Source organism: Drosophila subpulchrella, chromosome 2L (assembly GCF_014743375.2).
Source record: "Drosophila subpulchrella strain 33 F10 #4 breed RU33 chromosome 2L, RU_Dsub_v1.1 Primary Assembly, whole genome shotgun sequence".
NCBI classification, from domain to species: domain Eukaryota; kingdom Metazoa; phylum Arthropoda; class Insecta; order Diptera; family Drosophilidae; genus Drosophila; species Drosophila subpulchrella.
Window position 1 is genome coordinate 21,810,607 of NC_050610.1, and position 13,354 is coordinate 21,823,960.

Below are 13,354 nucleotides of genomic sequence, written 5' to 3' on the forward strand. Positions count from 1 at the left end.
AATTGGTGAACTTTGCCCATATAAGCATAGATAAGAAAATACCTGGAGCTGTAATCAGTATGTGATAATGTTTTTAATATTTTTAAATAATTATGGGTTTTCCCCCAGATGAAAAAATGAGCGCCACGCGCCTGAAAAAAATAGACCTCTATTGTAATACAAAATGTTTCGAGGTGCTAGTTGATATGTGTTTTCGATCCCATAAATCTTGAATCTTCATGGAAACCAGTTGGCAATCTTTAATTATAAATTGTTGGAACATTTCCGCTCCGCTGCGACTGGAAATCTCTTTGGAAAAGGGGGCGGGGTTCGGGGTTGGGGGTTCGGGGTCTAAAGTGGATGGGTTCCTCGTCAGGTTGGTCGGTTGGCCGGTGGCTCTAAAGATGCGCTCAGTTGCACTGCATCCGCTTTGGGGTCTCGAGTCGCCTCAGTTGGTTAACCAGTTTCTCCCCGAGCAGCGTTAACGTTGACATTTCAAGTCAAATGCCCATAAACGGCGACCAGCCGGACGACCCCGCCCACGCCCTCCACGCCCCTCCCTCGCTTCCGTGGCCCTGCACTTCAAGAAAATCCCCTATCCCAAGGGTACATTTATTTATTTTATTTTTTCTCAAAGGAACATTCGAGATTTTAGTATATTTAGCCCATAAAAAATAAAAAATAAAATATTTATTTAGAAAAAGTAATTCCGAGATTTAGAAATGATTTCCTTTTCATGATAATGAAAATAATAATAATATTAATACCTTCATCCCAAGGGTTTAAGGCTATTATAAGAATAAAACAAAGATTATTTATTTAGAAGAAATAGTTCTGAGATTTTAAGATTATTTCGTACACTTCGTATTATTTTGTAAATAATACTTAAAACTTTAAAACCTAATGGTTCTGTATTTGGTATAGCCACATATAGAATAAAATTAAGCAATAAAATTCTCCATCAAGTAATTTGAGATATTTATTTTATTATACTCTACCTATCTACCTATTTTAACATAGAGATATTTTTTTCAAGTGCCATCTTTTCCATCAATAGCTACGATGGTGATGACGACGTTTCCAAGTGATCGCCACAACGACGATCACTGGCCCAAATTAGTAGCTTTGGTCATGGTGCGTCGCTCAGCGGGAAATACCAGGGTGAAAGGATGGGAAAGAGGGGAAAGTAGGGGGCAGATATAGTAGGGGGAGGAAGAACAAGAAGAGGAAGAGCCGCCGATGAGGATCGCACAGGGGTCAGAGTTCAAATAGTCGTCCAATTGAGCCAATCAGCATTTGTACGTCTGTATTTTGCCATTGCAATGCAACCAGTTTACTTCTGGTACTCGCGTCACCTCCCACTTTTTCCCTCTATATCTATATCTTCCCCCTTAACGTACCCCCGATTTCCTCGGGTGATCGCTATAGTCACAGCTCTTAGTTCTTAGTTCTTAGTTCGATGCCTAAGTGCAGATAATTCATTAAAATAGAATGCCAATGTCCAGAGGCAGCCAAGTGGCATCCACTTGTGCTCTAGAATCAGACACCAAAACACAGATATGCCCGCATATAAATACAAAACATATATGCACATATAGAAGGAGAGAACCGCCAGACCAGACAGCCAGCGATTTGATATATGCCCTGCACTATATGGTATAGTCCCAGATCTATAAATAAGTCTGGTCGCAGCCCCGACAAAGTCGCCTCCCGATGCGGAAGTATTTCCAGACGCGAGTTCGCTTCTTGTTCCTTGCTCTTTCGCCCCTTTTTTTTTTGTTCCTGGTAATTTGCCAATTACTAAACATATGAAGGTGGTGCAGAGGTGTACTAGGGTAAGGTGTGCGACAAGTGAAAAAAGAACAAACGATTGAATGTCTGGAGCGGATATATCCAAAGCAAATCTCTAAATTAACTGAATTATGGAACTTTACTATTCCTTTAAGTGTTTTATTTCGGTACCGTTTAAGCAACAACTCTTTTAAAACTATGATCATTGCAACAATGTCTGTAAATATTCTCTGGAACTAAAGAAATAAAAGTTATTTCAGCACCATTTAAGAAACAACTCTTTTAAAACTATGGAACTAATGAAATTATAGTTTCAAAGAGATTTTATTAACCGTTTCTATTCATTTAAGTGTTTTATTTTGGTACCATATAAGAAACAACTCTTTTAAAACTATATATCATTGTAACAAAGTCTGGAAATATTGTTTGGAAGTAATGAAATTGTAGTTCCAAAGAGATTTTATTAACCTTTTCTATTCATTTAAGTGTTTTATTTCCGAACCATTCTTAAATGGTTTTAACAACTCTTTAACCATTGTAACAAAGTCTTAAAATATACTCTGAAACTAAAGAAATAATAGTTACAAAGAGATTTTATTGACCTTACAGAACCGTACAGTTAAGATAAGTTGTCTAATTAGTTTCAAAGAAGAAACCCTAATTTCTGCAATTATTTATTTCGTTCCAGAGGTTTAATGGCATCCCAGAGGCTGTATCCGAACACACAACTATCCCACCCCCGCAGGAGCCGATCTAAAGGGAATCGCCCTCGTAACCACCCACATAACATTTTGTAATTTTTCAGGATTAGGTAAATAAAGAGCCAGGAAGATCCTCTTCGTTACACTTTTCCCTAAACTCAATTGAATTGTGTTCCTCTTGGATTTCATCTGAAAAGGATATTACGCAGAGATCCTGTGCAATGATCCTCGACCTGAATTCGAGACATGGCCTAATTGTTACACATTCCCCTTGGGCAACAATGGGTAATTGTAAGATTTTTGCCGCCATCGCACGCATTAAGGATTTGCCCTAACAGTTGTGCGTCTGCAGGATATGAAATGTGCACCCAGCAAAAAAAAAAAAAAGAAGGAAAGAAGAAACCGTGGGAAACCTGCCCGAATGTCTGGGTTCGGCTCGGAGTTAAGGAAGAGAGTGCCGAGAGAACAATGGCCCGAAACGGAAAACTGATCGAATCGAAGAACCCCAGGCTCAAGACCAGAACCATCCAACGCTCAAATATCGATCTCTGGCGACGTTTGCTTTGCTGGTCAGGATTATGGCAACCCAGAATCGTTTCAATTTAGCGCCCAAACGAAGCGCAGCCGAGCAGAACGACCAAGTCGATGGAGGGGCTTTACGGTATCAGAATGTTCGACTTCAGGTTACCCTATAGCGGTTATGAAATCTTAAAAAATAGCTAAATATAAATCAAAAACTATTTTCCTTGGGTTAGAGAAACCACTTTTTTAAAGCAAGCTTTCATTAAAACATCTATAAGTCCTTCATAATAATCGTTAGGATCTACTACAATATGGTTCTTTTTATAAAAGAAAGAATAAGTTGTTCCATTTTTTCCTAGAATGGGGTTGTATTCGAACCTGTGTCTCATAGTTATCTACAAAACTGAATATACCCCATTACAGGTTAGACTACTGAGGGGTATGGAATCCCAAGTGTGCACTTAAGGGATGAAAAAAGTGATCGCAGATCGAAGCAATCCACAAGTGTTGGCAGGTTGAGGCACTCTTCGCCTTATCAATGTGTTGGTGCTTATCGAAGATAGTGTGCGTGTTGAGAGCACCTTACCACAAGAACGCAGTGCAAATGACGGTGAAAGGTTTCGGGTTTCATGTTTCCCGATGGATGTCGAAGTACCAAACATACATACAGAAAAAAATTCGATCATCCTAAGTTTTATTTTCTTCAGTATAAATCATAGATAGATAGATTGAAGACTATCATTCCCATTCTTTAACTAATGATTAAAACTCTATTTATATAAAATCTATTGAAAAATAATTATTAAGTATGATTATCGAAAGGTTTTTAAACATTTATGAAATGCACTAAGAATGCAATGAATTTTAATGATATACAATATAAATACTTTTCTCTCTGTAGATTTGGATATTTCAGCTGGTTCCGAGGTCGGTGGTTGGAGTACATCGAAGTGGATGGCATTGTGCAACGGAGATTCGATATGAGGTCGGGATCCGATCCTGTGCGACAGGATAAACCGAAACAGAGTTCCCCCATGCTCACTGTTTGGCTTCCCTCTGGCATCGTTGGAATGTGGAAATCTTTATCAATTAAATAATCGCCGCACACACACGCACTAACCGAGATGAGCAGGAGATGTTGTATGAAAAGGGGCCTCATCATCATCAGCTGAGCCCTGAAGGCATTGAAGGGAAATTAGAGGAGGATAAAGTGGGGGATAAAGCGCTAGAACTCGATTTTTTTTATTGTAATTGAGTTATTCCTATGGTGGCATTCAACTTATATCGAAAAATAAGTTTGAAAATATGATGTACTAATCAAATCTAAGTATGTAATAGTTTTTATTTTATCCACTTTCCTTCACATACCAAATATCATATCGATCTAAGGACTATTACGATCAAAAAACGAATCCTTTAATAATTCTTTAATATTAAATCTCTCCATCCTTCGTAAGAAAGTAGGCCTTAGGGTTTTATCAAGGGTACTTCTGACTAAGCGTTGTTATAAGTTTTTCTTCAGTGATGACCTATTTAAGCGACCTCATCTGTACAGCCAGAGGAAGAACTAGGATGGAGATAGAGGATGGTGCACGCACATCACATTTGAGGGGCAGCTTGGAAAATGTGCCCAACATCCGCTCCTCTTGTCTTCTTCGATCTCTTCGAGCGCTTCTTGGAAATCGTTTAAAACCAGAACAACAACAGCAGCAAAAACTGTGGAAGATCGAACGTTCCGAGGCGTGGAAATGGCAGCAAATGAGGAGCCGAGAGGAACACACTCGCACTCCAAATGAAAATGCTGTGTAATTAATTACGCAGACTGAGGATCGCTCGGGGGTCTTGAAAAACGAGTGGTATAGAGCTGGAGGTATACGGGGTTTTTTGTGAGGAACAAAGACCTGCTGCTGCAGCAGGTTGGAAACACACACACACATCCAGCATCGAGTGGCCTGAGAACCTTTCAGGAAAGTCAGCAGTCGGCAAAGGAAAGGAAGTTAGCCGAACACATGGCTTATCGACTTTATGGCACAAAAGGAAATTACACATGAAAATCGATCGTAAAAAACATAAATTTCCCATTTTACGAGCGGCAACACTTGGAAAGTGCTGGGGCTCTAATTGAAAATCTAGCCATAGTTTTATGCTCTTAGATGATCAAGTGTTGGCCGTAGACGGTCTGAACAATTAGATAGTCACACTTTGGGCTAGATATGTGGCAGTTTGAATGAAGGAAGTGTTTTTAATGGGATGGGAAAGCAGTCTTTCAATTTTCATCGGTCATAATGTTTAAGTAGTTTTTTGAGGATTAAGGTGCTGTTAAAAGTGAAGATGGTAACTGTTGATTGCGTTAAACCTAATCTTTTAAGGGAGTTTATCATTGGTCGATTATTCAATATTGTAATTCAATATATTCAATTATTATTATAAGCATGAAGTAATTGGAATCTATATTACTATCATTTTTAAAGAACACATATAATCTTCTTTTAATTATACCATGCTTTGTTACAAACTTTGAATACTATAAAGACTTATGGGAAATGATCTCAAGAAAAGTCTATTATACATTCAACCACTTTTCCCAGATATGAATTACTCTGGGCAACCGAAACCGAGCTAATCACTGAACCGTAAATGAAACTCCCATAAATTCCCGAGACATCGAACAGGTTGATCGATCCTCGATTTCTGTTAAACGATCACTTGATCCTCGTATCGGTCACCTAATGGGAATCTCAGTCAAACCCGACAAAGTTTAATGAGGAAGCACGAAAAAAACATAACTGGGTAGGCAGTCAAACGGATCAGTTACATGGGTCTCCCCAAACCCCCGACTCTTTTTCCCTGCACTTTACCCGATCGACTCAACCTGATTGCCCACCCACATAATCCAGGTACGAAGCCCAGAGAGTTTCGCATTTTTTGGGTTTTAACTTTCATGCTTATAAGCCAGCGGAGGCACTGAGAAAAAAGTTTGGTTATTAAACATCTATTAGGAATTTGAAATGAAATTCGGATTGTCTTGAATCATAATATCAAGTATAATATATAGTATTTATATTATATCATTTTTCTTAAATTTCCCTTTATTTCTATGATCTCTATTGCTATTTTATGAAGTTCTCTCAAGATCTCTGAGGGCAGCTATGATATTTTTGTCCATGTGCAGGCATGCTCATAAATGTTAAATTGATTGAGGCATATTGCCGACATATCGCGATGTTGTCTCGATTATATAACTTCCTCGAGCAGCCGCAGACGAGAGCTCAAGCTCCAAACACCCAAGACTGAGGCAAAAGTGTTACAGACACGCTACCGTCCAAAAACGATAGCGATACTGAATCCGATGTGGGTACCCACACCATTATTTTCCTACTCCGGAGACTCCGACACCCACTGCCTTACATTCATAATCTATTTTGCCACCACACGTTGCACCGAAGACTAAGACTGGGGCTTCAATCCAAAGTCGAGAGTCGGGATTTGGAGAAAGAGAGAGACAGCATCCGGAATCGGTATGCCAAAAATAAAAAGAAACGGGGAGAAATATGGGTGTGATGGTGCAAAACGATCGGTGAATGCACTAAAACTATAAATATAGCGTAAAGTGGTTAGTATTAAGCATTGTAAATAACATTATAATAGTTAAGGTATAGTACTATTGGTATTATTAATGTTTTTTTAAGTAGGATAAGGATTATAATATGAAGTTTTCCAAATAGGGATTTGTTATTATCTATTGATTGTCACAAACATATTTTTAAATGCATTGTAAATCGTAAATCAGCTTTTCATATCTAACAAAAAATAAATTGTCTTCCCTTTACGAAAATATTGCCTGCTATTTAAAGACACAATCTTTAAGTCCCCTGAAAATATTTATTAAAATTGCTTTGTCTTTAAGGGGTTCATTATTATTTTTGCATAACCCCGTAAAGAGTATTATTAATGAAAGATGAGAAGAATTCAGGTTTGCAATGCGGTAATGCACCGCCAAAGAAGACAGTGAACAAGATGGTAATGGCAACCAGTCCCGGGATCTGGAGAGGAGAGGAGCCGGTCCAGCAGTCAGCCAGTGGGTCGTCGTCGTCGTCTCCATGTCGAAGTCTTTGGATGTGGATGTCTTGCTGTCAGTTTCTGCGACTTCTGCACTGCGCGCATGCGCCATAAATGGCAAAAAAATCGCAAAAAGGGGAAGAAAAGCATCTGCGCAACTTTGCTTTGGGAAGATGAAGCCAATGATGATGGCGATGGAGAAGATGCGGCTGTGGAGAAATGGAGGCGACTGCCGTGGCTACTGTGCCACTGTTCCACATTCGGATTACGGAAATATCTGCACCGACAACAGGTACAGGTCGCCGACAGGTGGGGTCCGGTTCGGTTCAGATCGACTTGGTGGGGATTGGATCGGTTTTCTCACCGTTTCTGCCTGACCTGCTATGGCCAACTGTGCACTGATATAAAATATATATTTGAGGGAAAACTAAAAAAATATTTTATATATTTCTTAACGGATTAAATCATTTTAATAAACTTTAGATAACGTTTAGTATTTTCTTTTAGTTTTCCGAATTTTTAAGATCAATTTTACTTTTTGAGTCTATATCTAACCTTAATATTAAGTAAAACTTTAAAGAGGATTTTTTCATATTTTAGAAACAATAACATATTTTTTTAAAGTCTTACAATATCATTTGATTTATTTGAAGAACTCACTTGGTAACTTTTAACATTAAATAAAAACAAATATTACATTATATTTCTTAAACTTTTGAAACAATATAGTAATTAATTTCAGTCCACATTTTTGAACTTATTTTTAGAGCTTACAGAATTTTAAAGATCAGTTTTACATTTTGAGATTACACCATCTGTACCATTGAGGTAAAAATTAGGTCAATCCTTAAAAATAAATGTATCATATTTTAAAGATGATAATAAAAAATTATTTTCAATATCTAACACATCATTGAGTTTTTCAAGATTTAAAAATTTATTTTTATTTAACTCGCTTATTTCTCCAGGTGTATCTGATCACCTGCTGCTCCTCCTGCCTCGCCTTTGGCCCCTGTTTTGCGGTTCTCGACAACTTTCACCTTCTGGTGAAATCTGGCAAAGCCGAACAAATCTCTTTGGGCCAGGCTTTCTCAGCTCGCCGGATCCGCTGGAGAATCATTTATTGTCGCTGCTATTTGCCAATTGACCATTTCCAGCTGTAGGAACTCAATTACATTGCCGCTCTTTTCGCAATTCGCATTTGGGATCTCTGTTTATGGTCCAGGCAGCGCATCATCTAGCGGTACATTGGCCATAGATTGCGGATCGTTGGATCGGCGGGGTCTGGTAATCATTGAGAAATTGCCAACCCCATATCCCCACATTTCTACGATTCTTGGTGCGAAGAAAGAGGCACTGGCACTCCAGTCTCGATTTGGGTAAGTGGAATCTTTGGGAAATGGCAATCCCAGGCAGGATGTAACATCTTTCTAATTGCGTACCAAGGAAGTCGGTCATTTCAACTGGAATCTGGTGGGTAGCTGAATAGTTGAGTTTGGAATTGATTGGTGATAATATCAATAACAATAATGCAGAATATTTATTGGAATAAAAATTAATTAAATAATAATTCTTCGATTAGGTAAATTATCACTTAGTAATATATAAAAAATATGGTTTTGTATAATATTTTATAATTATTGTTATAATATTATTATAATATTTTATAATATTAATATTATATTTTAATAAAACAAAATATTTATAAGAATAATGATTATAAAAATAATAATTCTTCGATTAGGTAATTTATCAAATAGTAATATATAAAAAATGTGTTATATTATTATATATTATTATTATTATATTATTATTATAATATTTTATAGCATTATAGCCAATTTGATAAACTAATGAATAATTTACTTATTAAGAAAGCATTTAATGATGAAATGTAAAAACCTCCCGTAAATGATCTGAAAATACCTATACCCAAAATTTACTATAGAACCCAAAACTCCCCCACATAATCGAACGATAAGTCCCACTTCCATCATCTACAATCAATCTACACCGATATACTCAATTTAATTTAATATTTAAGCCCACACATGACCGGCGATGACAAAGTTTACGTTGATTTACAAAGTTTTCCCATATCTATACCCCAAGCATAATCCCTCAACCCCCCACTTTGCGGAAATGGAACTACTTCACCAGGGCCAGATTCCGGAATCCGGACTAAGCTCCTCCTGATTCACTGCTCTGCTCTCTGGGTGGGTGAGAAAAATTAACTTTGCATGGAATTTAATTTACGTCCCATGGGACGATGATTTCCTGCCAAAGCAGAGTCCTGCGCTCTCTCTCTAAGGATCTCCCCCCCGGGTTCTGTGTCCATATTCCGGAGATGCAGTCCGGAGCAGCTGAGACGATGGAGGAGGATTCAGCTGCTGAGGCTGCTTCCGTCATTTCCTTGACGTAAAGGCTCCTGCCTCTCGCATTCCGTTTGCCATTTTCCGGGGGCCAGAGAGTGGAAATGGGAAATGGCAAATGGACGAAGGGGGAGCCGCAGCTGCCGGCGGCAACGTCACGCTTCCTGCAGGATGCGACAACGTAGTCAGATGTCCAACTCGCCCCCGCACTCTCCTGGCTCACATCTGTGACCAGCACGGAAAGAAATCAAGGATATCTTTTCAGGAGATTACCAATTATAAATGTAAAAAAATATATTTTTAGAAGGAATTTAGGGAATTTTAAGATAATTTAATAAACAGTTTTAAAGTTCCGTGTTCTATAAATTTCCTATATAAAAATGAATAAAGCGTTATTAAAATCCGATATCTATAAATTTAGTCATAAACAGAATATAATGTTTTTAAATTCCTTGTTTTATTAATTTCCTATAAAGAAGGAATTAAGGGAATTTTAAGATAATTTAATAAACAGTTTTAAAGTTCCGTGTTCTATAAATTTCCTATATAAAAATGAATAAAGCTTTATTAAAATCCGATATCTATAAATTTGGTCATAAACTAAATATAATGTTTTTAAATTCCTTGTTTTATTAATTTCCTATTAAGAAGGAATTTAGGGAACTTTAAGATAATTTAATAACAAGTTTTAAAGTTCCTTGTTCTATAAATGTCCTATATTAAAAAAGGATAAAGCGTTATAAAATTACAATATCTCTAAATTTGCTTTTAAACAGAATATAAAGTTTTTAAATTCTGTGTTTTATTAATTTCCTATTAAATAAAATATAAAGTTTATAAATTCCGTGTTTCAACACGTTACTAAGTTTTGGCTTAAATATTTATTTTCAATATTTTATTATTATTAACTTAGTTTTAGTTTTTATTAAATATTAAGTAAATTTTTTTTTGGGATTTTATGTCATTTAAGCATAGGTTAATATTTTTTAAACGTTTATTTCTATTGCCCGAATGGCACGATAGAACTTTCAAGCATGTGCAACACGTTACTAAGATTTGGCTTAAATATTTATTTTCAATATTAGTTTTTATTATGTCATTTAAGCATAGTTTAATGTTTTTAAAATGTTTATTTCTATTGCCTGAATTGAAAGATAGAAATTACTAAGCTCAATTTGTTGTTGTTGTAGTTCTTGATAACAGCAATGTTAATCTGCTGTAATAGAACATTTTGAGCGGGCATTTTCAAGTGACCGTGTGGCCTAATGGATAAGGCGTCGGACTTCGGATCCGAAGATTGCAGGTTCGAGTCCTGTCACGGTCGAAACAAATTCTTTTTTTATATTTTCTTTTTTTTGTAAGTGAGAAATAATATAATAATAGTAATTAAAAAAAAATATATATTATTTAATGTCCGTATTTTGTGTTAATACAATATTGTTTGCTATATTTATATGGTAACCTGACTGGTTGACCAATGTAATTGTTTTTTCCCCTGTGCCAGCGTCCTGTGAGGTGTCCCTTTTCCCTGGTGTGTACATTTCAACGGTGTCCTGGCGCTCGTCCTCGTTCTCGTTGTCGTCCTGGTCTCCTGTCGCTACTGTTTACCCGCTTTAATCAACCCATCCAAATCCACATTCATGTCCATGTCCACGAAATGTTTTGTGCTCTGTGGGCGGGTTGGTATTTTGGGTGGCCATATAGCTGTATACAGCTGTATGGCTGGATAGCTGGGTGTTTCCTGCCCCTTGCGTCACTTCCTTGCAAATGCTGCAGCTTCCGTTTCCGGGATATAATGTTCATATTTTCGAGGACATTTTCAGGAAATAAAGTACGTCGCTCTCAGCCCCCGCCGTTTCAGCCGAAGGGGGGAATGCCGATAACAAACCGAAAAGCCCAGCCACCCACTGCCAACTCATCCCAACTCACCCACTAGTCACTTCCTCTTTGGGAGTCCTGGCTCCTGCCAGGAAACTTTTTGCCTTGCGCCGTGTGCGCATTTATGCCAGCCCAGAGCTGTCACAGGTCCACCCACTGACCCACCACCCATTCCATTCCTCATCCTCCACCTCCTCCTTTCACTCTTCTCTTTTTGCTTCCGCTTTGCCAGCAGGATGCAGGATGCAGGATGGAGGACGGAGGACTGGGGGCACGGGAGGAGTGGAGACCAGAGTCTGTTTGAATTTTGTCGCACTTCCTGTAGGTGGAAAAGCTTCGTGCGTCTTCCGCTTTTCCAGAGCTGCTCATCAGCAACGTAATTTCCGCACAGCCAGAGCAGCTGCCTCTGTGTTCTTGGGTGGGCAAGGATTAAGGGTCCAGACAGCCACTGGAGCTGGGACAGACTTTAAGCAAAGTGCTCAAAAAGGTAGGAAACACTAAGAAAATATTCCCAATTTCAAACTCCTAAGAAGTGATATAAAGAGGTCTTTTCAATTTGTTTTAAATTTAAAATATATTGTGTTTAATTAAAACCCTTCAAAATATCATATATCATTTAAAATATTTTTTTATTTAATTCTAACTATTAATTTTTTATTTAGTAAATAATTATAATATGCTATTATTATGATATTGTTAAAATCGAAAAGAACTGTATTAAACATTATTAAAAAATATCCTAACCTATAAATGAATTTAGAAAACCCAATATTTTTGAAAATATTCGTGTTACCAAATGCAATCCCTGGATTAAAAATATAAAAATGATCTATATCCTAACAAAATATATTTTGAAACCCAAATATTTTAGAAAATATACTTGTTACCAAAGGCAATCCATTGATTAAAATTCTGAACACCAATATCTTCCATATATCCCCATGTGCTATAATGACTTTTTTTCACCATTATACTGACCAATTTATGACCTTTCAGAACTGCACCTTTTCTGTGAGTGCAAAGTTCCTTGTCGGAGTCAGAGTTCAGGTTAATGAAGTGCCCCGACGACGTCGGCATATCGGATCGGATTGCCCGGGCAACAAGTGTTGCTCCTGCCCACCCTTACCATCCCCAACTCCACCTCCTCCAACTTCGCCCCGAAACAGGTATCAACGACTCTTTGTCCGCTTGGCAGTTCATCAAATTCTCATGTGACCAAGCCAAGTAAGTTCAATTCATACGAAATTTGATATGCGCTTCACATATTTAATGACTTCTTTCGGTTGCCGTCTTTACATAACACTCGATTCGATGAACTGCCAACGATCCCAATCCGATTCGATGCGATGCGACACGAATCGGATCCCCTGTTGCACCCACCTCAGTAAACAGCCACTTGTCGCATTCGGTACTTAGAAAAAATATACTACAAACTGGACAATAAAATAAGTCATATTACCAATCGTAACCTAATATAAAATGTTTTTAAAATGTACCTTTTTTTTAAATTACGTAAATTTTAAATAGTTTAATTACCAACATTTCATTAAAGTTATTTTTATGATTATTTTGTAAAAATGGATATTTTAATGATAAAATATGATCTTTTAATGGTAAAATATGATATTTTAATGATAGAATATGATATTTTACTGGTAAAGTAAAGTTTATAAAATGGTTAAAAATGTGCCTTTAATGCCAAAAAATTATTTTTAAAATGTTTATTTTATTCTTTAAAATTTAATTAACCAATAGTGAGCCTTGGTTCATACAAAACTAACCCTTTTGAGTTTATAACAATTAACTAAATATTATTATTAAAAATGATATAATTTTTTCGAGTGCAGGGTAGGGCCTTGCCTGGGTTAAAAACGCCGCGGATATTCCCCATTTCCCTGTCCAATCCCTCCGACGGGATGGGATCCCGATCCCCCACCCACTCCCAGCACGTGATGGAACGTGGATCCATCGAGGATGAGTGGAGTTGGCTGTTAGTTGTTAGTTGCCGGCTCGAATGCCACGCCCTGGCCGAAATGCATTTGTATGCAGCGT

The 13,354-nt window shown here is 37.4% G+C and overlaps 1 long non-coding RNA gene and 1 other non-coding gene across 2 annotated transcripts; both read left to right on the plus strand.

The window, feature by feature from the left end:
- The first annotated feature begins 1,693 nt into the window (after nt 1-1,693).
- LOC119546466 lies at nt 1,694-3,406 on the plus strand. The gene is made up of 3 exons (XR_005219173.1): nt 1,694-1,814; nt 2,459-2,762; nt 2,824-3,406. It is a non-coding gene; the product is annotated as an uncharacterized LOC119546466 (long non-coding RNA).
- A 7,269-nt stretch (nt 3,407-10,675) lies between these two features.
- On the plus strand, nt 10,676-10,748 carry Trnar-ucg. Its single transcript has one exon. It is a non-coding gene; the product is annotated as a tRNA-Arg (tRNA).
- The last annotated feature ends 2,606 nt before the right edge of the window (nt 10,749-13,354 follow it).